The following is a 24734-nucleotide window of genomic DNA, read 5'->3' on the forward strand; positions in this document are numbered from 1 at the left end:
CTTATATTAACAACCTCTATATATATATTGATAATTTTATTCGTTACTAAGAAAAGAATATTAATATTACGGAGGTTCTAATGTATTTTTTTGTTCGGGTGACGTTGAAAATAGCAAAATACAAATAATTTGGGACGGAGGGAGTATTACGGACGTAATGTATTTGTTAGTATTTTGTTTGGGGGGGGGGGGGGGGCGATGTGACGTTGAGAATGGAAAAACATGGGCCAAGACCTCACCCTCGCAGCTTCAGCAGCCCAGTGAGGAACGGTTTTAAGTGCTGCGTTGTAAGGGGCAACTAAGTAATTTTGAAAGTTCATCTTCCATGGTTTAGATCTACGGTAGACTTATCCTCTTCATTTCTTCCTCCTTCTCACTCTGAAATGGAGAAAACCATACAAACCCCAGCCAGATGAATACTCCAGGAGGATTACTCGATTCCAACGTACGCCAATCAAATCATAAAAACCAGCTGCAAAGGAGAAATATGCTTGTAAATGAATGATAGTCAAATGAAAATTATCAGTAAAATAAAGATGATATTGAAGAAGAAGAAGATGTAAGAAGACAAGTACAGATCGTTTTACTGGACATAGAACTACAATTGAATTTAATTTAAATCTGTGTTTACGAAGAAGATGGTGTGAGATGTGATGAATTTTAAGCTGAATCTATAGTTTAATTGATATTGTCAAGATGCTCCACTTAAAAGACTACTGATTTTTTGGTTTTTCAGGTATGAATTTGATTTGTGGTGGTGATTTTTTAAACGTATGTTGATGTGAATTTTGATTTTAAGATGTTTCTGGTAATGCAATTTTATGATGAAATCGGAGTAGACATTGGTTGATGAGCTTATGTGCTTGATTTGAATGTAGCCTATGTAGTAGAATGCGTTTGACCTAGCGAAAAAAAGTAAATGAGACTTAACATTTCAGACACTAAGTGTCAATTGTAAAAAGACATTTGATGCCAAACTGACTAGAAAGCACCAACCTGTGTGTGTAGGATTTGAGTGGCTCGTCTAATCTGAGGTCTTATCTGGAGTCTGAAGAGGAGATTTCTTAATGCTTGGTGCTCATCAGTGTTTAAGTGCATTTCTTTGCTTCATTAGGGACTGTTTTGTTCATCAAGACTAAACATATTTCAATGCCACATAATGATGTCAATTGCTTCTGCCATTGCCCAATTTATCTTTTTCACGTAACTGAAATACATGAATTTTGAGCTCTAGAAATGTCCCTGAACTTGAATTGGCATTCAGCTATATTTCTGTAGCGAGCTTAAGTAGGGCAACTGGTATTACGGAATAAAGTATTTTGCAACTCTAGGTTGGTCACTGGCGATACTAACTTTGATGATCTTAAAATTTGGTGCAGGGGAAGTATTTAAATACTTTGAAGTGATGGTAGTGCATATTATGTGGCTCCTGAAGTATTTTGACTGCATTACGGAGCAGAAGCTGATATCTGGAGTGTTGATGTGATACTGTACATTCTTCTTAGTGGAGTCCCAGCCACATGGCAGTGTCACGTCTTGGTTATGAATTATGTAATAGCAAACTTGAAACCAACACAGGGATTTCCAGTTTTGGCAGGGAATCAAATACTTAGCTTTTTTGTGTTGTTGAAAACGGTGCTCAAGTTGGTGCAAATATCTTATCTTATCTGGGAATCTTTTAGACCAAGCAAGAGCACTTGATGAACTTATTCCACACTGGAAACAACAACAGGTCAGTGTACTCTTCTTCATACCATGTTTTGTACTGTATTCATTTAAAAAAATTCCATGATTGTTAGGTGAAATTGTAAAATGTCATATATTACATATGAATGTAACCTTAGGCCAGATTACAATCATTTATCCTAGGATCTCTACAGAATGGTCTTTTAAGCGTACTCGCCAAATAGCTCCTAAAGGTTGTAGATGTTATCAATCAAAATCCCCCTAGATTTGCCCTTTTTTTGCCGCCACCCAATGAGACTTTCTTTTGGGGGTCCTTCTGTATCTTCAATCCTGGATCCAGCACTGATCTTGGATGATATCATGTGGGATTTCCTTTAAAAGTTCCCATATGGTGATATACACAAATAACTATGAGCATCACTTTTGTTTTATTTTTTTGGTGTTTAATTTCTGACATTTTTTTGGTGTTTAATTTCTGACACTGGCATTACCTTTTACCTTGTTTCTTCTAGTATTGTTGTTAAAGGAGTTGTTTGCAAGAAGAATGTTTCCAACCGGCGGGTGACTTCAAAAATTGAGAAGCCTCGTTTTCTTATCCTTGGCGGAGCTCTTGAGTATCAACGGGTGTCTAATCATTTATCAAGTTTTGATACTCTACTGCAGCAGGTTGTTACCCTTTACGTTTGCTATCATTCATCAGTTTAACTTATTGGATTGCGATTTTACATTATTAAATATCTTTTTCTTTCAGTTAGTTTTTATTTTGTTTGATCTTAGTATAATCCAGATGATGTAATAGTATATGTAAAAGATAAAATTTAAAATCAAACAAACCATTTCGTGATGGATTAGTCATATGGGCATGTATTCATACCTGTGTTGGAATTTGGATAGCGAGACACATGTTTAGATCCATATTTCATTGGTATGGACTGGGTTTTTCTTTGTTTCCTTGAATTTTTGTTCTTATTGTCTCACTTTTTTATATAGGAAACAGATCATTTGAAGATGGCAGTAGCAAAGATAGTTGCTCATCATCCCAATATCTTACTGGTAGAAATCAGTTCACGTTTCACTCAAGAATACCTCTTTGAAAAAAACATCTCTTGTTCTCAATATCAAGAGGCCTTTGTTAGAGCACGTGTGGCACGCTGCACAGGTGCACAAATAGTTCCTTCAATTGATCATCTTTCCACTCAAAAGCCGGGTTATTGTGAAGCATTCCACATGGAGAAGTTCCTTGAAGCACATGGGAGCGCTGGGCAGGGAGGAAAGAATTGGTGAAGACACTTATGTTTTTTGAAGGGAGCCTCAAGCCATTTGGTTGTACTGTAAGTTCTGCAACTCATTACAGTTCACTTTTCTTAATTTATTGGAATATTGTCTGCGCCTTGTAGACTTCAGTGCAATCCATAACTTGAGCATAACACATCTAAAGTGCCTATACCCCTTAGTCACCAGGAACTCCTAGCGTATGAGCGTTTTTCAGTGAAAAGCGCATTTTTGCGTACCTCAGTGAGGAACGCGCTGGGAACGTGTTCCTAGCAAGGGAGGAACCTTGCAATAAATTTAACAATTAAGAAAGATATCGTGGATATATCAAAGAAGAAAAAAAGATCTATTTCTGTAAAGATATAGCAAGAAGATTTTCTAGATTTATTTTGTTCCTTTTTTAGATATATTTCTTCTAGCAACCGATAAATAAATATATAAATAACTTTTTCTCTCCTCCTTCTAACCTTTATGTATCATTAATATCTATGAAATTTAATTTATACTATATGATTTATATTTTACGTTCCCGACACGTTCCCGTTCCTCATTTTTGAGTATTTTACGTATTTTCGTTTCGGTACTCGCTCCCCTTCCCGTCCTCGTTCCCGTTCCTGGTGACTAAGCTATACCCATCCGTTGGAATCTTTGATGGAGTATTCTCTTATTTAAATACTCCTATGTTTAAAGGGTAAATAAAGAATTTGGGTAAAAGGTAACTTTTCTTACGAGTTAAGAACAGTTTGGTACTATTTCACACTTGTCCACATTCACTCTGTTCTACTACCATTTTATACGATTGCAGGTTCAATAAAATGGTCGCTTGCTTTGGATATGCATCGATGGATGTTCACTCAGTATACCTTCCACCCTCAAAACTTGATTTCAGCTACGAAAATCCAGAATGGTTACAGATAGAGGTCAATCAGGAGTCTATACAAAAATGTACGGAGGAGTCTGCAAGTGGTGCAGAAAAGCTTGTATCAACAAACTCAAATTCCAAGCAAAGTGGTAAAGATTCTCCCTGTGATAAAAAGTGCAAGCTGGATGGAAACAGTGAGCAGGTGGATTCTTCACAGATCATAACACCACAGGGTCCAGGCCACATCTTTTATCAAGCTTAAGTTCAAATGCCCCGACCAGGGATCTACCAGGTATCTTATTCACTGTTTTTTATACGAAAATTGGACAAATAGCTCAATATCGACATCTCAGTATTTGAAGCTTAGAACATCGTAACAATCATTATAATAACATTCTAGGAGTCACAACACAGTGCATGTGGAAAAAGACATACATCACTAGTAGAAACACCACTGTTGAGCTAGATGTAGAAAAACAAAGAACAGTATACTACTACTACATTCTAGTAACAAGGACAATACGACATACATGATAGAAAAGGAAGCTTCGGTAGCTGGAAGTATTACTCATTTTTATTTCTTTGCTTGCAACTTTGTACTTTCAGGGGGGACTTGATTGGATTTCATGGTTCCCTGTTTCAAATTGAATGCACTCAGAGAACGCTGGACTGAAGCCCGGTGATCCGTCTTGATGAAACCTTTCCTGTTGCGGTCCCTATCCAGAATACGATTCAGCAAATGATGAAGATCGTTCTCCTTGGGCCTGGTAATAATGCAATCCCCTGGTACCTTGACAGTATTAGCGAGGAAGTCTAGGCATAGTTGAAAAGCTGAAGTGATTCCAGTTCCAACGGCCATTCGAATTGGTTATCTGTGCCTGAATCCTCTGCATTATCTTTTGATACAACACTAGATATTTCTTCTCATACAAATCCAATTTTACTAGTGCTTCCATGTCATGAATGTGAGGTCTTAGTCTTTTATCCATCAAGATCTTAATGACAAATCTGTTATCTGTTGTAATGGTAACCAATCTCTTGACTTGCTCTTTCTACTGCTAACAACTCATAAAAGTCAATATCTTCATTTGGGTCATCTGTGACCATCATTTCTCCGGGGCTCCATCGAGGAATTTCGGACTATGAAGCTACCTCCAGCCCTAGGAGGTGCATTTTGAGTTTTTTTCTTAGCAGCATCTGTAGGAGTTGCATCTTTCTTGACTAGTGCCGCATCCGAACACAATCTAAACCAATTCTTGTAAGGTGGCCTGTGTGTAACGATGTATTTCTGATTACTAGGTGTTACTATTGGTGGAATCGGAATCCAATATGGGGGTTTTGTGAGATTCATCTTCTCAAAGACATAACTTGAGAAGCGAAAATTTTCACCAAATAATGGTTTGGACCCTGTGAGAACCCTAATGGGCTTACTGTTCTTACGTAGGCATAGATAACTAGTTTCTTTGGAATGATTTTTTTAGGGACCATGGTTTTTTTTTGAGGGGACCATGGTTTTATTAGGCAACCTTCCTTATAGTGATAAAGGGTGTCCTAAAACGTTGAAATGACTAACCTACCCTTAACCTAATAACCACCTATATATATATAACCACCACCACCGCCGATTACCACCACCACCACCTCCGATTATCACCACCATCAACCACCGATTACCACCACCACCTCCTCCCACCACCACCACCACCGCCTATTTAAGAAATGTAACAACATCGATGCAATCACAATTAAGTTCGGTTACATGATAATTTTATCGAGTATAAAAGACGCCAGCCGCAACCTGATTCTGCCATGGGACCACTCCAGAGGTATTTTCCAACAAACCCTTCGCTTTAATTTGATTTTGATTGCTTCAGTCGAATAGAAATCAACAAAATAGGGTTTTAACAGGAGTTACAGAGCCATGTTCGGTTAGGTCGATTTTCCAAAAAAACCCTAGTTTACTAACCGAACTTCTTGAAAATGAAGAACACGAAGAACAGTTCGGTTCTATTGGATTTAAAACTAAGTCACCGAACTCTCTGTTCCGTTGTTTCGCAAAAAATTTTAAAACTACAAAGTAACCGAACTCCACCCTTAGAACCGAAAAAAAAACAAATCCAGTCTAACCGAACTGTGTTGTTGTGGCCACTATCTTGAGTTCCAAAATAACCGAACTTAGCCAATAGAGTTAGGTTTTTTCGCAAAAAATTTTAAAACTACAAAGTAACCGAACTTAGCCAATAGAGTTAGGTTGATTCGCAAAAAATACTTTTAACCGAACTCCTTGTATTAGAACAACAGAAGTCCATAAGTTCGGTTCCTTCGCAAAATAAGGATATCACCGAACTTTAGTTTACGAAAATAATGAGAAGTCCACAAGTTCGGTTCGTTCGCAAAAATGTGAAGTTTTCTTTGTAAAAGAACTCTACCTTTGAAACTTCGTAACCGAACTCTACCTAATTCGCCAAGAAATAAATTTCGTAGTAACCGAACGTTTGCCTAATTGCATATATGCATATATAAGCCCAGTTCGGTTGATTCGCAAAATATGTTGAAGTTTGCGAACCAACCGAACTTCTAACACTAGGTTACTTTTAACCTCCAGTTCGGTTGGGAACTTGGTTGCGTTGAAGTTTGCGAACTAACCGAACACAGAAGATGTACCCAAATAAATTTTTAAGTTCAAAGTTCGGTTACCTACCATTTTATCCCAGGTAACCGAACATTACACTGTACCACCAAAACCTCCATTAACGAGCGAGTTCGGTAACCTGCGTGTTTGGAAAACGGAACCGAACTACACTTTCAGGTGTGTTCGGTTACATGTTCTTGACATATGGTAACCGAACTGACCCAAATCTACATAAAAATTTTCATTTTTTTTGAAAGTTTGGAGCAATTCAACCAACATTATCTAAGTTTGAAGCACACATGGGTTCCCAAATACCCTTCCTCCGGTTGTGGTTGGTAAAATCCATCGTTTTTCTTCTTTATCTTCTCTAACTTTACTCTCTTAATAATTCTACTTCTTTAAAAAAAACCATCTGATTTTTTAATCTCACTAATTATCTTTAACTTAATTATCTCACTAATCATTACACTAATTAATCATCACCCAAAATTAATCAGGAGGGTAATCTAAGTATTAATATAAATATCCAGATAAGGGGTGACCTAGATTTACTTCTAATGTCTTTACCCAAAATAAAATCATGGTCCCAAAAAAAAACCATGGTCCCCAAAAAATCGTTCTTTCTTTGGGCGGCGAAGCAGAAGAAAACAACTTTCTTGATAGTAATGAAAATAAAGATGATAACTTTCCGTCAGAAGCTATTTATAGAATAGATGATGCTGAAATTTATGTCCAATTTTCCTTGGTTTCTGGTTCGGTTGTGTTTTTTCCTTTCCTTGTGATTTTTAGAAACTTTGGTAGAATACAATTTTAGGATACATTCCTACATCCGACGACGGGACCGACTCAATGCTCTATACATTCTTCAATTTTAGAGTACAATTTTATCCAGGAGATTCAATGTCCTATATTGGTTATTGAATATACGGATATTGCCCCATCTGTTTGTTTGTTTGAGCTGTACAAATATCAAAACTTTTATGCATGGGAAGCTTTTGAATTTGTTGCCAATGCTGCATAGGCTAGCAAATGCTTGTTTTTGTGTCATCTATTTTTATTTTTTTTTGGTCTTTGAGGTAGCACTCCTTTCAGCCTTTTAAGTGTTGGATTCAAGAGAATTTTTGGATTTGTTTGTTACTTATAGTCTATATAGATAATTATGTTCCAAGTACGAGGAGGTTTTCACGATGATTTTCATAAATTAATTTTGGATTGATCTAAATTTTACAGGATGTGAGGATGAGGAAGAGAAATTTCGATGAATCCAATGCTCTTTATACCACTCTAGAGGAGGAGCTGAAGAAGAAATCTCTTTCTTCAAAAGCCCCAAAGGACTTGGATGCAAATGGTCAGAGGAAGTGGTGTCATGACATTCGCTGGATGAAAAGGAGACTACCACACAAATCCTGGAAACTCATTAATGCAAGTTAGAGGTGACCTAGAAAATGTTTACTATGCATTTTTAATTGTACAACGAAAATTGGTTTCAGAATATGTATCTTTCTGGTTCTTTAGATTTCGACTAATCTTGTGGTTTTCTTGAAAATTAAGGTTTCTAAGGTTTGACTAGTTTGGGGTGTGTGTTGTTTATGTCGTTTTGCAGGCGTCTAGGATAGCTTCAATTGATTTGAAGAAGCTTAAAGATGGTGGTCTATGCAAGTTGAATCTGTTGCATACTCTCATTGGAAAGAATTACTTCATGCATAAAGAAATTGCTGAAGCTAAAGTTGATAAGATCATTGAAGCAGAGTCGAAGCTGGTTCCATTGGGGTTTACTAGTGCCACTCCACTTCATGCAGAAAAGCAAGAGATCATTCAGATAACATCAGGATCAGGAGAACTCGATAATTGGTTTATTTACTAGGAAATACAGTAGATCATGACTGTAGAAAGATCGTACTGTTTTGATTTTTTTTTTTTGAGAACTCACATGGTTAATTTGACTTGAGGGATCGAGACTGGTTCTATTACTGAATTCTTCTCCAGAAAGGCTCAGTTGTTGGGTCACTCTTTATGCGCCACTTGTCCAGTAGTGAAGTAGAGTAGTTTAAAGGGACTTTTTTTTTCTGTTCAATGCTGATTAATACAATCATTTGTATTTGTGATTCATGAAGGGGGTGCTGAAGGAAAAGAAATGTACATTGATACCAAGGGAACTTCCAGGCCACAAAAACTTGTAGTTTACGGACAGGTATCTGTGGTCATTTTAGCTTAACATAAACCATGGCTTAGTTATGCTGAATTGCTGATGCTAGCAGGTTTATACTTAATGATGCTGATGTTTTGGAGAATGTGGCGTATGCTGGAGCCTTCCTATAACACTAAGCATCAGTCAAAACTTCTTCTTGAAGCAGATCGGATGATGTTAGAGACGAGGTATGCTACTCTTTTGTATAGGATCGCATTCTCGTGATTTTTCTGAACAATAATGTAGAACAACAGTTGGAATCTTTCAGGATTCACACTTGAGACAAATTAGGGTGAGACAATAGATTCTTTAGGAATGGGATTACCCCCAAAACTGAAATTTGGATTGCATTGTTGGTCGGATACAATGGAATTTGATTACGGGGAAAACAACTGTAAAAAGGATAACATGCCCTTTCAAGACTAACATTTCCAGTTAGAATTTAACACTCATAAACATTCAATTCAATTTGTGATTTAATCCAATTGGTTGGGATTTTAGAATCAATTGGATTTTCTGAAACCTTCTCCTGTATCTGTACTGTAACCTATTGAAACTTAATTGAGGAGGTTAAAGATCAAATACCCCATCGCTGATTTTCAACTTATTGGTGGACGTTAAAGTCATAATTTAAAGTAGATCTATGATTTGTGACCACAAATCATAGTTTGTTTCATCAAGAACAATCCCAGGCTTGAATACTGCACCTTCAGATTGAATGACAATAGGAGCAAATTTGTTTTCCATCTGCCCTTTTTGTTTTGATTTATTTTGGTATAATTCTGAATCACTACCCATGATTCAAGAACCCTAGCTCATAGATACCATCTTCATAAATATAGGATCAAGAAGAAGATAATTCTTATTATGATAATCTTATCAATTCTGGTTACACAGCACATGAATATATAGAGCCCAATATTATGATAAAGCAAAGATCCTATATACTATGAAACAATATATTATCCTTAAATAAGGATATATATTAACATTTCTTTGCTACTGAGGCTGGCATTGAGAAGACAGATATCATGTATATAATATTTCTTTATTAACAAATTTATTATTTATCTAATGAAAGTATATATATTTATTAAAAATATTAAATGGACCAAATACTTTGGTCCCTTTTTAGGTGGTCCCAACTCAGTTTGGTCCTTTCCGAAATCACCTTTTCCATTTGGTCCGTAATTATTTAAAAATATTAAATGGACCAAAGTACCCTTTCGTGTTAATTCTTACTTGTTTTTTGTAGTAGTTCATTCTGTCTGATGAACTCCAGAGTTCATTCCTTCAAATGAACACCTAATAAAACCAAACTAAATTTCCTAATTATTTTTTGTAGCAGTTCATTCTGTCTGATGAACTCTGGAGTTCATTTGAAGTAAACTCCTAATAAAACCAAACTAAATTTCCTACTTATTCTTTGTGCGGAGTTCATTCTGTCTGATGAACTCCGGAGTTCATTCATTCAAATGAACACCTAATAAAACAAAAATAAATTTCTTACTTAGTTTTTGCGTGCGGAGTTCATTCTGTCTGATGAATTCCGCAGTTCATTCCTAAAAATGAACACATAGTAATTCAACACGAGTTTATTCTTTACATGAACACCTACTAAAAACATAGTTCATCATCAACACGAGTTCATTCTTTTTATGAAACACCTAGTAAATCAAAAGATATAAAAATAGAGTTCATTCCAGAAATGAACTCCGTCATAAGAATGTACGAAAAAGCATCAAAATATTCATCACAAACCAGAGTTCATTCCAGAAATGAAATTCGTCATCTTCATGTTTTTCCTAACATTAGCAACTCATCTTCATCATATCCATCATCAACAGCAACAACAGAGACGAAAAAACATCAAAATATTCATCACGAACCAGAGTTCATTCCAGAATGAACTTCGTCATCTTCATCTCCTTCATCAGCAACAACAACTCATCTTCATCATCATCAACAACAACAGAGACGAAAAAACATCAAAATCTCCATCACGAACCAGAGTTCATTCCATAAATGAACTTCGGCATCTTCATCTTCTTCATCATCCCCATCATCAGCAACAACAGAGACGAAAAAACATCAAAAACTTCATCACAAACTGATTTCATTACAGAAATGAACTTTGTCATCTTCATCATCAGCAGCAACAACTCATCTTCATCATCTTCGTCGTCCCCATCATCAGCAGCAACAACAAAGATGAAAAAACACCAAAATCTTCATCACAAACCAAAGTTCATTACAGAAATGAACTTCACAAGATGACAATTACATCATCCATGACATCACCTTAGGACCAAACCATAATTTGTAGGACCAAATTGTAATATATATTTTGAAAATTGACCAAACAGAAAGTTGACTTAGTCAACTGGAACAAACTCTCCCTGATATATTATTTCTAGTACCTATTGGTATTTCCTACTTTTCTTAATACCTAATTTTTTTTTGAAAAACGAACAACTACATTATTTAACAGTCGACATTGTAGTTATAAAGAATATAATGCTAAATGTTGCAGTCGACGATGTATTCATCATGAACGCAATGCCAAATGTTGCGGTCGACATTGTCCTGGCTTGGTATCTTCCCGAACAGCCTGGCCTGGTATCCGTTTAAATTTTTTTAAGGGTTTTGTTCTAATGTTAGAGCAAATTGTTATGTGTTTTGGTTATATTTTGGATTACAATTCTTATTTTCATCTCTATTTTACATTTAGGAGATTGATTGTCTAAGATTATTTTAACTTTTAGTTCATTCAATCTCCAAATTATAAATTTAAGTTAAATCGGTTATTTATAAAATTTTAAAAATTCAAAAAACCCGAAGCCTATCTGGTCTGCCTGGACTGCTTATAGAATGGGCTCTGGGCAAATTTTAGGCCTCAAAATAAATGTTTCTACATGGCATGGGCCGGCCTGACAGGGTTTTAATTGGGTAGCTAATTTTAAAGCATGTTTGGGCTGGCCTGCGATAGAAAACGGGAAGGCCTACCCGGCCTGGCCCAATTTACACCCCTACTTTTAATTGGTATTTTAGTCTACCATGTTCAAATTAATTTTACTAAAAGTGGATCGCGTGTAATATCCGAAGGATATTAAAAGAATATCTTTGATATTTTTGGGGTATTAAAACAACATCTACTTTTAATTATAACAGATCTTCTGAATTAAATCACCTGATATACTATAAAAAATTATTGGAATATCACACACCACGAAAAAAAACAGCACTGGCATTACAATTATTTTTCAAAACTTGTTATTCCAATCAATCACAATGTCAAAATAATTTTAAAGCTTAGTATCTGTTGCTGCCATCATCTTCTTCACTTTTGTTACTTTATCACTATTTTGTATAGAGTCAGTCGAAGGAGAAACAACCGCGACTATCCAAAATGATATAGGTCCGAACATAGCCTTCACATTTCGTTGCTGGTCAAGCGAAAATATTTTAGGTGCACATAGATTATTATTGGGACAAAATTTCCAATGGAGATTCAAAAATAATTTTTCATACACAACTAAATTTGTATGCGATTCAAGTTGGTATGATCCTCAAAATGGTCAGTCACATACGCAACACTTTACAGCTTACTACGTAAGGATAGACTCAGACAAACATTGTAGATATCAGTGTTTGTGAAGAATTCGTCGAGACGGTGGCTACTACGGAGATGGTCTTGTGCATCCATTTCAAAAAATGTTTTCTTACTAATACTTTAATTTTTCATTATGTATTTTTGCATTCCGTAAATATATTTGGTTCTTATGTGAACCAAATGCGTACCGAATAATTAATTTAAAATATCTTATTCCATTAATAATGATGATATTCCATTAATAATGATGAGCCAGATGTTTTGAATTAAACTCCCAAAATGCTAGAATCATGATGAAATGAAAAATAGACATTTTTTTGTTAAAATCTGGTTAATAGAACAAAGCCTCGTATCCACTATTATTTTTTTTATAATGGGAAAACTGCCCTTAAACTTATATATTTTAATTATTCCTTACTTTGATGTTGTGAAGAAAAAAATTCCGAACCAATTCACCATATCCGAGAGGGATTCTGTTTTGTGGAGGTCCAATAAAATTAAGCAAGCGCAAGATTACTTTTTGCCTATACCAATTGGCGTGATTCATCAGTGTTTCGGGCCGAGACAATTTAGAGTTGTGTTGTGCTCTCGCCTCGGTATTCCTCTTTTTCCAAGAGGTGGTTTGTGCTTTTGTTGTAAGCGATATATGTACATTTTTGGCAATCATGCGATTCATTGTGCTAGCGTGGTTGGCCATCTTTATGATCTTGTTAGAGATGTTGTTGTTGATATGTGTTACAAGGCTGGGGTTCACGCTAAAAAGGAAGTGTCTTTGGGTTTTTTATCCGGAGGCAACACCTTGAAACCCGTTGATATCCTTGTTTATGGCTGGGAGAATGGTCAAGACGTGTGTCTGGATGTTTGTGACATTGTGTATCTTTTCTCGGGTTTAAGTGCACCCATATGTCGTAGTCCAGATTGATTTTTATTCGGGTTTAACCGAACCCACTAATCCAAATTCTGAAAATTCTGCACTTAGTGCATGACTGTTGCCTATTATCTTGTTGTACAAACATTATTTACATTTTTCCTTTGGTTTAAGGTAGCTACTGGCTAGAGAGAATTACTTATAATGAAATGACAAATTCATTTAAGGACATCTTTGGTATGAACGATGGGGGGAACGATTTGTGCTCTCCACTATTTGCTTGAGAAGGTGTTACCCCTCCCTCTTTTCTAAATCTCTACAGCTAACCGGAAAACAACTGTGAGAGATTGAGAGATTTTAATGGGTCTTAGAGAGTCATCAAGATGGTGATGTTGTTGGTGTTGAACATGAATTGATTTGGAAAGCATGGATGGGGATTTCTCTCAACAAAAATTCAGGTGATGGAAGATTTAGTTAATGGAGGATTTATGCTGTCTATCATGACTAACTAGTGACCATAATGACAACAAAAGGTAAGTATTTTGTATCTTGTATTTAACTTATTTTGGGCATGAACCTCTTGAACTATTCCATGGAGGAAACTTAAAGACTTGGATTGGGTTAAATTCTTGAATGAGTATATATATATAACTCTTTAGAAATTCTGATTTTATGAATGAAATTTTGGGGTTATTTTGAGACTCTTATGAATTAAGAAATTCATGAAATTGGGAGTTTCAAGTGTGTTTTTCTTTATACCATGCAATATGTTTGTCAAAAAGCTTGAATGAATGGATGATTGTTTGATCAAATTTATGTTTAAGAACTGGGAACCCTTTCAAACTGAAAGAAAGGGTATTGGTATTCATGTTGGCCTTATGAAATTTCAACTTGGATGGTTGTTTGAGAATGGTTAGTGTTGCTGATGATTAAAACCATGAATACAACTTGTATGTCTCTGTTAGCGCACATCTATAAATGTAACCGTTGAAATGTGGAGAATTTTTAGTATGTAATAGTTAGTTTACTAGGGAATATACCTTCAATTTTTAAAGGAGATCGGATGCCAATAACTATTGCAATTATGGGATAAACTATGACTGCGTTCTACAGGTTTTAAATCTAGAACAGCCGACTGATTTTAGTGCTACTCATTATCCGTATATCGGATGAAGCTGAAATTTTAGTATGTTGTTTACTACTTTGTAAGTAACTTACTGTAAAATTTTCAAGAGGTTTCAATCATTTTAGGTACCTCAAATCATTAGAAAATCGTAACTTAATTCTGTACGTCGGCTGTGGAATCAGTCATGTTGTGAGGTGTATATCTTTTTAATGAACCGTTGGAATATGCTGAGTTTTGAACATGGAGTTGTACCCTGAGTGAACACGCTTCTGTATAAATTTCAAGGCGATCGGTTAAGGTTAACTACTGAAAATCTTTAATAAATTAAGACTGCATTCAGTAAAACGGGAATCCTTTACTTCCCCGCTCATCCTTCATTATCTCATTAGGTGGTTACTGGATTGTGATAAAAACTTTCGTAGTTTGTTCTCTGTGTTTTTATTAATGTTCACTGGAATTACTAAGAGGACAGGACCTAAGCTACTCAACTAGTTTGTCAAATTAGAAGGTAAATTCAGTTATCTTGTAGTTATTGATATTCTTGTTGTACTACTTTGAAATTGAGTAGTAAATTACTGTGTGTTTTCGTTATGTTTTATCATTATAAGTTTGGACATAGGGCAGATGACCCTGAATGGGCGATACCCAGTTGGAGCATGGTCGTCTGGTTACCTACCTGTTTTAGGATTTCGAGTTTGGATTTATATCGGGATATTACCTGTACTAATGGTTTTATTTGAATCTTAATTGTGCATCGTAAGAGATGGTGGTGTCATGGTCATAAATGGTTGGTTCACTCTTTCATATAGAACTTATTTCAGATGTCGGAAATGGATATTTGCGAGTCAGGAAATTATGTAGTACTTGATCAGGTCCTTGGATTTTATGACAATATGGATTATAAGATACACCCGACAATCATGGCTTTAGCTTAGCTTAACATTTTACCTTGGTAAATATGGATATCAGACTAGTGCTTGCGTCTGTATGAGTGCAATGTGAGCCTTTCTATTTTCTGTTAGATGTTGCGGCTAAAGAACGATGGATACGGCCCTTTGATGACATATGGAGTTATGGAGTTTTGCCTCTTCCGTATTGGTATTATAGCATACTTTAGACTGTACATACAGTACCCTTGGATGAGTTCTAGATGTTATAGATTTTGTAGCTTACCCTGTTAGGAGAATGGCAAAACGCGACTACAGTGAAATGAGTTGAATTCTTTGTGATGATTGGTGTTGTGTCTAGTCTCGTATATAAGTGGTGTTTGAAAGGAAATTACAATAGATAATCTGTTTTCCTTTCAATTGTTACTAATGCCATTGTCTGCCAGTTTGGTGGGAGTTATAAAAATGTTACATTAACTTAATAATGAGCGTTTACCTGTTCGTGGGTGTCGAACTGGATTGTCAATTAGAGTTCTAGGACTCGTGCTAGCTCTTGGTGTATGTATGGCTGTGAAATGTTCAGTTTTAGCTGTAAAACAGCATAGCAGATACTTGTAAATTTTGGGCTACTTATGTAGATATTTCTGTTAATGTAACAAGTGTAATTTCTGTTTCATGTGTCACTTCCTCTTCAGATTTCCACCTTTGAGTAATAGTAAACTTCAAATGATGTCATACCAGTAGACCACGTTAAGTGCTGGTGTTATGTTCAGAATTATAGAACTTCAATTTGCTGTGTTAAACTTAAGTATACATTTTTTACTACCGTTGGCATGAAAGTCTTGCAAATTAGGGATTTTGATACTGCTGATGAAGTGATGAGTGAGGGATAGTTATTGCTATGTGATTCATACTATCTATAATAAAGTTAGCCGAACTACGGTCGTGCTTGATCCTTTCGAGCAACGAAGAGGGTACGAAGGTAGCCGCTATACGGTTCAGCACAACTATTCAGAGGTTATTCATGTCGTCTGGGAAAGGTTGGTTGCTGCTTGGCAGTTCATACCATTTATCCAGATATGGTTGCAACCTTGTCATTATATATTGTTGGTAAGAGGTAATTGCAGTACTGGCCCTTCATACTACCTATGAAGGGGGTGTGTTCCAGTTCATATCATCTGAGAAGGATGGTTATTGTACATGGCGAAGATTCATACGAGCTGGAAATCATTATTAATTCTTTTGAGAGTAGTTCATATCTGTTTAATTGACGGGTCCTTCCGGGGATGTGCTAAGGATAATAACTGTCGGGTCCTTACGGGATGAGCTATAACTGGTAGGTCCCTAAGGGGATGAGCCCCGGATAATAAATTAGGGATTTTGATACTGCTGATGAAGTGATGAGTGAGGGATAGTTATTGCTATGTGATTCATACTATCTATAATAAAGTTAGCCGAACTACGGTCGTGCTTGATCCTTTCGAGCAACGAAGAGGGTACGAAGGTAGCCGCTATACGGTTCAGCACAACTATTCAGAGGTTATTCATGTCGTCTGGGAAAGGTTGGTTGCTGCTTGGCAGTTCATACCATTTATCCAGATATGGTTGCAACCTTGTCATTATATATTGTTGGTAAGAGGTAATTGCAGTACTGGCCCTTCATACTACCTATGAAGGGGGTGTGTTCCAGTTCATATCATCTGAGAAGGATGGTTATTGTACATGGCGAAGATTCATACGAGCTGGAAATCATTATTAATTCTTTTGAGAGTAGTTCATATCTGTTTAATTGACGGGTCCTTCCGGGGATGTGCTAAGGATAATAACTGTCGGGTCCTTACGGGATGAGCTATAACTGGTAGGTCCCTAAGGGGATGAGCCCCGGATAATAACTGTCAGGTCCCTATGGGGATGAGCTATAACTGGTGGGTCCCTATGGAGATGAGCTTAGGCTAATAAGTACCGAGTCTTTACGTGGATGACCTACTAACTGACATGTCCGTCCTAAGGGGATGAGCCACAGCTAATAAATGTCGGGTCATAAGGGGATGAGCCACAACTAATAAATGTCGGGTCCTAACTAGATGAGGATATGATACTTGCTCTAATCTATAAGCATTTGCTTTGTATAATCGAGTTAGTCGGAAAAATTTGAAAGTCTAGTATCTTGAATGACGTATCAGAGAGTCGGAGCTTTCCTAGCTGGTCGAAAAAAGTTCTCTGGTCCGTCACAATGTTACTGGTGTGTCACCTTTTACTACTGCTACAAATAATGTTTCAAACCAGGTCAAGCTATTGCCAATGCCATTTCGCGCAAACATACCATGTATCTAGACACGCGTGTGTATCCCATGGTTACGGCTCATGGTTTTTGGCTTTCACTACCTTAGGTGAGCTTGGCGAGGATTTTGTAGTGTTTTTGAAGAGACTTAAGAATTGTTAGCTAATCTCGATGCATGTAATGGTCGTGGCAGTTTCCTTTTTCATAAAATAGGATTAGTTATTCAGAAAGATATTGGTGCTCAGCTTGTTACTAGGTTAACAACTGCCCCTTTGTAATTCTTAATTATTTTGAATAATAATATAATAACGTTTTAATATTTCATTATTGGAGCTTCTCCAACGGTGTTGTGGTCAGCTTCATACGTGGCATTGTGGGAAGACATCCTCTATCTTGTTTAGCAACTAAATTTACCTAATTATTAGGGAGAAAATAAAGTCTTTTCCAACCCACAGACATTTTTACCTAGCTTTCTTTTGTTCACCAAGTGAATAGTATAGTTTATTTGGTATTTATTTCCGCAGAAACTCCACTATGGATGTACAATATAAACTTCATTGTAATTTATAGTTATATCTTTGTATGGACGTACATTCGTACAAGCTGACTAGGATGGCAACAAATTTTCTTGATGAACCTATGAAACAAGAGGTTGGGAAGAGGATGTTTACTTAAAAGTATGCTATGTCATTTATAAGTTTGTTGAAGAGGTTAGGATTGGAGAAATTTTTTAGGAAAAATGGTTGTAGATCCTATGTGGACGAAAACTGTTTGGTTCACAAACAATCCATTGGAGAAGCTCTTAGTGCTTAGTTATTTATTTAATTTAAATATATATTTTTAATTATTTACAAGTTTTACAGCGCATAAGATTCGGTTCATATATCAAAAAAATTATCAACCAAACTGCTCATCGTACTTTATTCTGAAAGTGCTGATTACACTTGGGCTGATAGTGAAACAAGAAGATGATAACTGAACATCATTTTATAAAGAACAACACTACGTTCAGTCGCATATGTTTGGCTAGTATTAGCCAAACCGAAGTTTGGTTATTAAGTGAAATTTGGCTGATAACTAGTTGGTGGGACCTTTTTTCTCTTAGTGAAGGTGACGAGCTTGCAACTTGAAATGACGAAAACTAGGTGTTTCTACTAGCTTGGTCCAAACTCCAAAGGGTATCTAGGAGTCGTCACCTCAGGGTTCAATCTAGCGGAATGATGTGTTTCCGATTCTTGTACCATTTTTTGTATTTTAATACGGATTAAATTGCTGAAAGAGTGAAAGTTAGATGCCTAGCCACCAGCCAGTACGAAGATACTATCTAACCACATTTTTAACATTTATATCCAAGCCAAACTTAATTGATTGAAATTACATAGTTACCTGTTTTTAAACATTGTTGTATATTTAGAGCTTCTCGGATGAGATGAAGTAACGAAAATTTTCCAAACTCAAATTGTTTCCAGGATATGTCGTCTTCATGTTGCTCTTGTTGGAAATAATTAGCGGTTTCGGTTTCTCGGAAATCCTGTTCATGCAACCAAAAAAATACTAACAAGTAAGAGAGTTAAAAAGACTTATCGGATTGGTTGATTGAGACGAGGTAATCCTCTTTCCTTAAAGACAATTCATCCCCGCATACGGTGCTCACGGTTCTACGGATGTCTCCTTCCAAGATACAACGATCACGCCTTATAGTAAGTAGCACTACAATACTTTTAGGCCAGCGAATGTTGACAATTACTGTGCTCTTAAATGACTCTGACTCTTGACATAAAGACTTGTTTTTCTGCTTCTCAAAAACTTGTGAAAACCCTTACAAAACTAAAACAATAGATGAGTATTTATAGAGTCAATAGTGACTCTACAAGGTGTCTTTTCATCAATTGGTGACTCTCCATGGCCAATGGTGACTCTCCATAATACCTATTCTTGACTAGGTATCTTTTGAATGAAAAGACATAACCCAAAGACATCTCTTGGAGTTTAAATCTTGAAAACAATTTTCACTCAAATAATAATTTTAACTTAATATTCCAACAATCCCCCACATGAGTGAAAATACGGACTCAACAACACTTAAAACTTCTAAGAGCACAAGCAGAAAATATAATGCATCGGTAAATGGTAGTTTTTGGCTTTGAACCAAACCTAGTGAAGATCTACCGGATTTACTGGCCAATCAGTGGACGCGATATCGTTGAACTGTCAGCCGTTGGTGTAAATCGATACAATAAATCTCACACATTATATCTCCTTATAATCATCAAATTCTCGGTTGTGTTCATTTTGGCCCTGAACGTTCTTGGATTTCTATGAGTGCTCTAGATTAACCTAGCCTTTAAAGTTATCATAGAAGCGGCCCCACTTCTCACTCATATAGGTGATCTCCTATTCGAAAGTATCCTGCCATACTTTTCTTAGTTAGACTAAGTTATATGAATCATTAAGAGAAAATCTCAACCTCTTACGTGACAGGCAACACTTACTCTTATCATAGGAATGTGAAAGAGAAAATCTCTTTCAGTGTTATATGGCGAGTTCGTCACAACTTAATTTGCCCTTTTGAACCTAGACTATGGGATGTACAATCGCTTAGGTTGGGTTACCGCTGCAACTTATTCTTTAATAAGGCTATAAGCCCATTTCCCTCGATGATGCAATTATATGCTCTCTTATGAATTTGTATCATTTTGCCGGCTTGATACAATTCACATATACTATTTTTTTAGATGTGCGCACATTTGAGAGCAATTGCTTTATGGTATTACGTTGACCTTGTATCCGAAGGAACGTACCATAATACCTTTTTAGGCACCCCACATTTTGATGAATTTATCACTATAACACGCTTGTTATATGACCATCACCCCCACAATCCTGTGGCAGAAATCCATCAATGATCTATTGCTGAGCAAAATAGGTGCCAAAATGAGAAGTGGGAAGTCCCCCCACAATTCAATGACACAGTATGAGAAGAACACACAATGGTACAGTTTCAAAGAAACACATTAAGATTCCAGTATCAAACTTGAAATCCACAGTTTCCAAGTTTCCACCTGCATTAAACTCCTTCGTTAGTTTTCAACTGGATTGCACACTGCCCTTCAATTGGATCATTAAACACAACAATTGGATCAGTAATGACCGTATCCAAATGAATTCTGGGACTAAACATGATTTAATACATGATTAATCATTATCCAATTTGGTAAGTCAAATCTTTTGACTAACCAGTTACAATTCATTTCAATGTCTTTACTATGACCATAATGAATTTATGTTGGAAAATTAAATGGAATTTCGTATGAATGGAAAATCCATTGTTTAGTATCTAATGCAGCTGGGTTTCTTGAGTTAATTGGATTTGGCCCAATTAGAGTTTGATCTAGTAAGTTAGGGTTTTTTCAATTTGGAAACCAAGGGAACCGTTACTGAAAACATGAAAGGGCACAACCTTTCATAAGAAACCTTTGGAAACAACTCCATGAAGCATGGTGATGTTTCAACGAAGAGATATGATTGACTTCTATAAATACCCTGCACACACTTAGAAAAGGATATCAATCAGAAAACTAGCTTTCATTCTATTGCATTCACTAGAAATCATTGATTTAGTTTGTGTAAAAGAGAGAGTTCATCATTTCAAGTTTGGTTCGCCATTTCTCGAAGTTTGGAATGCTACTTCATCGAAAAAAAAAGTCGTTGTATCCTGGGAGACAGACATCAATAATCCGTAAGCACCAGTGCGGGGTGAATCTGTCTTAAGGCTAGGGGATATAATCCTTGCCTCGACTTTGATTTCTTCTAATTGGGTTTGCTTATCTCTTCTTCTCTATTTGTTTTATTCTTCTTCTCTATTTGTTTTATTGCAGTATATACACAAGATTGCCAACAATCTTAAGACAGATTCTTATTTGTATAACCTTGTGTATCTGTGATACAAAGTGTTTTGATTTCTTTTCCGTTACTGACTGCTATAGTAATAATATTAGTTTGTAAGTACAGGTCGGAAGAAACACAAATCGGTTCAAGTTGTTGCAGGAAGAAGAAAAGTGGTGCGGTTGCGTAGTGGCTTTTTTTTTAAATCAATCCGAATTCTTTTTCAATCCCACTAGATTATTAAAGTTTTCGTGAGAATCATTAAGGGATTCCGTTGGAATGGTTTCTTCTACAAACTGTTTCGTCCTTTTTTGGATTTTTGGTTTTACTTTTACTGTTAATGGAACTCGTGTCATTTCAGTGTGTGCTTTGTTTCCTAACAAAGTATTTTGGAAGTTCTTACACAGTTAACAATGGATTGGAATCAACGGAACCACATCCATTTTTTTTTTACTCGGTTAAAAGGGTGGTTGTTCAACTTGTGATCCTTCCACTGTCGAGAGCGGGAGGTGTTCGTTGCTCTGTGAAGCCAGCCTGACGCAGTGCCCTCCGCTATAGTGATGTCACGGCCCAAGCCTACACCCGGACAATGCAACCAACTCCCAACTTGGAGCGGGCAAGTCAACATATTGTGCGCACCAGCACCTACCGGGTGAAACCCGACCAGTGTTCAACCATCTTAATGTCCCCACTTGGGTTACAAGCTCGCGCGACCAAGCGCGACCAACGGAACCACATCCATACGTAAATATAACGGCAGTCATATCGGAAGTCATTTTAGTTAGAAATTCTCGTGAATGGTGGAAAAGTGGGGCAACGAGCCATATTTGTGCCGGAAAATGGTATGTGCTCTGAGTTGACTCATGAACAGAAACGGAGATGCGATTTTATTTGGTTGCTTAGCCGAATAATGTTTTGTTTCACATGATGGTTTGAGTCAAAGTGGAGATACCAGATGTATCTACAAAATAATGATCACATCAAATTTCAGAGTTCGCAATTGAATGCCCAAAAGGATGCGACTGACTTCCAAGAAGGATTTGAAGGAAGAGGCAGTTGAAAAGTCACTGTTATATACACATAGTATACAACCTTGGCTTGATTGGGTGGTATTCAAGTTCTGGTGGAATGCATCCTGTCAAGCATGGACATGGATTCGTAAGTGTTAATCATGGCATGTTATCATTTACCAAAAATTGAAGGGCAACACCAAGAGATTGGTTATTCAGGAGAATTGGTAGCAAATCTCACAGGTCTTATGGTCCGATACGGAGCTCCTATTCCAGTTTGAATCTCACGGGTCAGGTTAAACTCAAGTTTGAAATTCCTGGCACCATTTAGGGATTCCGTTTAAATGGCATCCTTTTCATGGCTGATCACGATAACTGCCATGTGAAGGCACTGAACGGGTTCCCAAATTTGTGTCTGTTCGTGGCAAGCAGGTTGACATGAATATGACATCGATGACCCTTGTAGATTAGATAGTGTAATACGATTCACTGGCAGTTTTGTGGCCATTGTGATTTGCTTGGACATATTTTGCATGTTCACTGCACACTCTGGAACATAGTTGAGCAGAGCAATGTGCCGGTACCCAATTTAAATTAATGTGTCCGCCAAAGGCAACTATTTGAGAAGGCACCTTTCACTTTCTTCACAGTTGTTTTAAGGGAAATAATTTGAATTAACATGGCAGTTAGAGACCAATTAATGTGAATGCCTTTTTGCTCTCAGGCCTTGTTAACTTGAGGTGATGTCAAATTCCCAAAATCCAATTTTCTCAAATGGCCTTTCGCTCTCTATTGTGGATACTGACACAGTACTCTCAAGTGAGAGAGCGACAAATTAAGGCTGTGCAAGAATTGGTGTGAATTTGTGTAACAAAGGGATGTTGATGTAAAAACATCTAAACTTTCATGTTGGTTTTATTTGAGAGCTCTGATTGCATGCTTATATACTAGGAACAGTCCTAGGAAATGCTAATTCTGTACCCTTTACTGGTACATAAAAATTAGGAAGACGGAAAATTAAGTTTGTGTTGTTGCTACACCAAAGAAAATTTTCTGGTCACGAATCAACGTACTTTGATTAGTGTGTTAATCAATGTGGGAACACATTTCATGTTCAGATGCTGTGGTATAAGGCGGAAACGGTCGTATTATGATAAGCCTAGTCTGCCTAGACTTTGCTTACCGCCACAATCCACTCGATTGGAGGGCTAACTATGAACCCTATGAATTTAAATTGGGAATTAGATCTCTGATTGCTTACGGAGATTGAGGTCTCATGACCTACTGGGAATAGCCATGAAATGTGAGAAGAAAAGAAGAAAAGAAAATGATTCGGAACTGTCAACCGTCCATTAATTTCATGACGATCTAAGAGAGGCATGAATGACTGAAGATTACTGTATACAGGAATCTTAGTAACCGTTTAATATGGATAAGAGATTGGAAATCCAAATTCATTACACTTTTAGTGGAGACATGGGAATGAATGGTAATTTTGTAGTCAAAATTTTTGGTTTCCTAATTGAAAATGATTCTCATGATTGGCAATCTGATATGCAGATTACTGGCGCAAGTAATGGCTAGTTTGGCAGTTTCCAATCGAATAGAAAATTCATTTGCAACTAATTCAAATGAACTGGTTTGAAATGAAGAATGAGTTTCTGAATTTCGTATACATGTACCTTAGATATGTGGGGGTTGAATCTAATAAATGTTAGCCCTGAAACGTGGGGGTGCTCCGAAAAATAGCTAGTACAAGAGACAAATGTACTAGGCTGGACATGGCTGTATGTGGTAAATAAGTCGAGTACATTTAAGAGTAATTTACTTGACTTATGTACAAGCCATGGATGGAATTCTAAGGTACATGAGGGAAACTATCATGGATAGTTTGTCCATGTGACATATCTAGAATGTTAAACGATATGTGCATTGACTCTTAGGTATCGGTGATTCAAAATCATCAATGACAACTATGTGTTTTACTTCAAAAAGAGATACGGTTGCAAGGAAATTATCCAAACGAAGGTTGATAGCAAGATCAACTATGGATTCTGGAGCTTTGGACGCAAAGTCGGATTAGAAGTTAAGAGTAACTTTGGAATCTCGTTGAGTACTCATAGTTTGAGATATTATGGTACGTCTCGGTAGACAAATCGATGACATAAAACCATCTCAAATACGCGCATCTAAAAGAAATAATGTTTGAGAATTGTATCAAGTCAAAGAAAATGATACAAATTCAAGAGAGAGCTTATAATTGCGTCATCGAGGGGAATGGGCTTAAAGCCTACAGGTATGAATCGTATTAAGGGAAACCCAACCTAGTTGACTGGAGATCCCAAGATTTAGGTTCAACGGGACAACAGAAATTAAGAACGATTCACAAGAAGTACTGGGGAACATAACTCTAGATATGTTTCT

The 24734-nt window shown here is 36.6% G+C and overlaps 1 long non-coding RNA gene across 1 annotated transcript; it reads left to right on the top strand.

Annotated features, from left to right (window-relative positions):
• The first annotated feature begins 320 nt into the window (after nucleotides 1-320).
• Nucleotides 321-4094, top strand: LOC113328235. The gene is made up of 5 exons (XR_003349313.1): nucleotides 321-736; nucleotides 1380-1732; nucleotides 2199-2352; nucleotides 2677-3017; nucleotides 3764-4094. It is a non-coding gene; the product is annotated as an uncharacterized LOC113328235 (long non-coding RNA).
• The last annotated feature ends 20640 nt before the right edge of the window (nucleotides 4095-24734 follow it).

Source organism: Papaver somniferum, unplaced genomic scaffold (assembly GCF_003573695.1).
Source record: "Papaver somniferum cultivar HN1 unplaced genomic scaffold, ASM357369v1 unplaced-scaffold_107, whole genome shotgun sequence".
Lineage (NCBI taxonomy): Eukaryota > Viridiplantae > Streptophyta > Magnoliopsida > Ranunculales > Papaveraceae > Papaver > Papaver somniferum.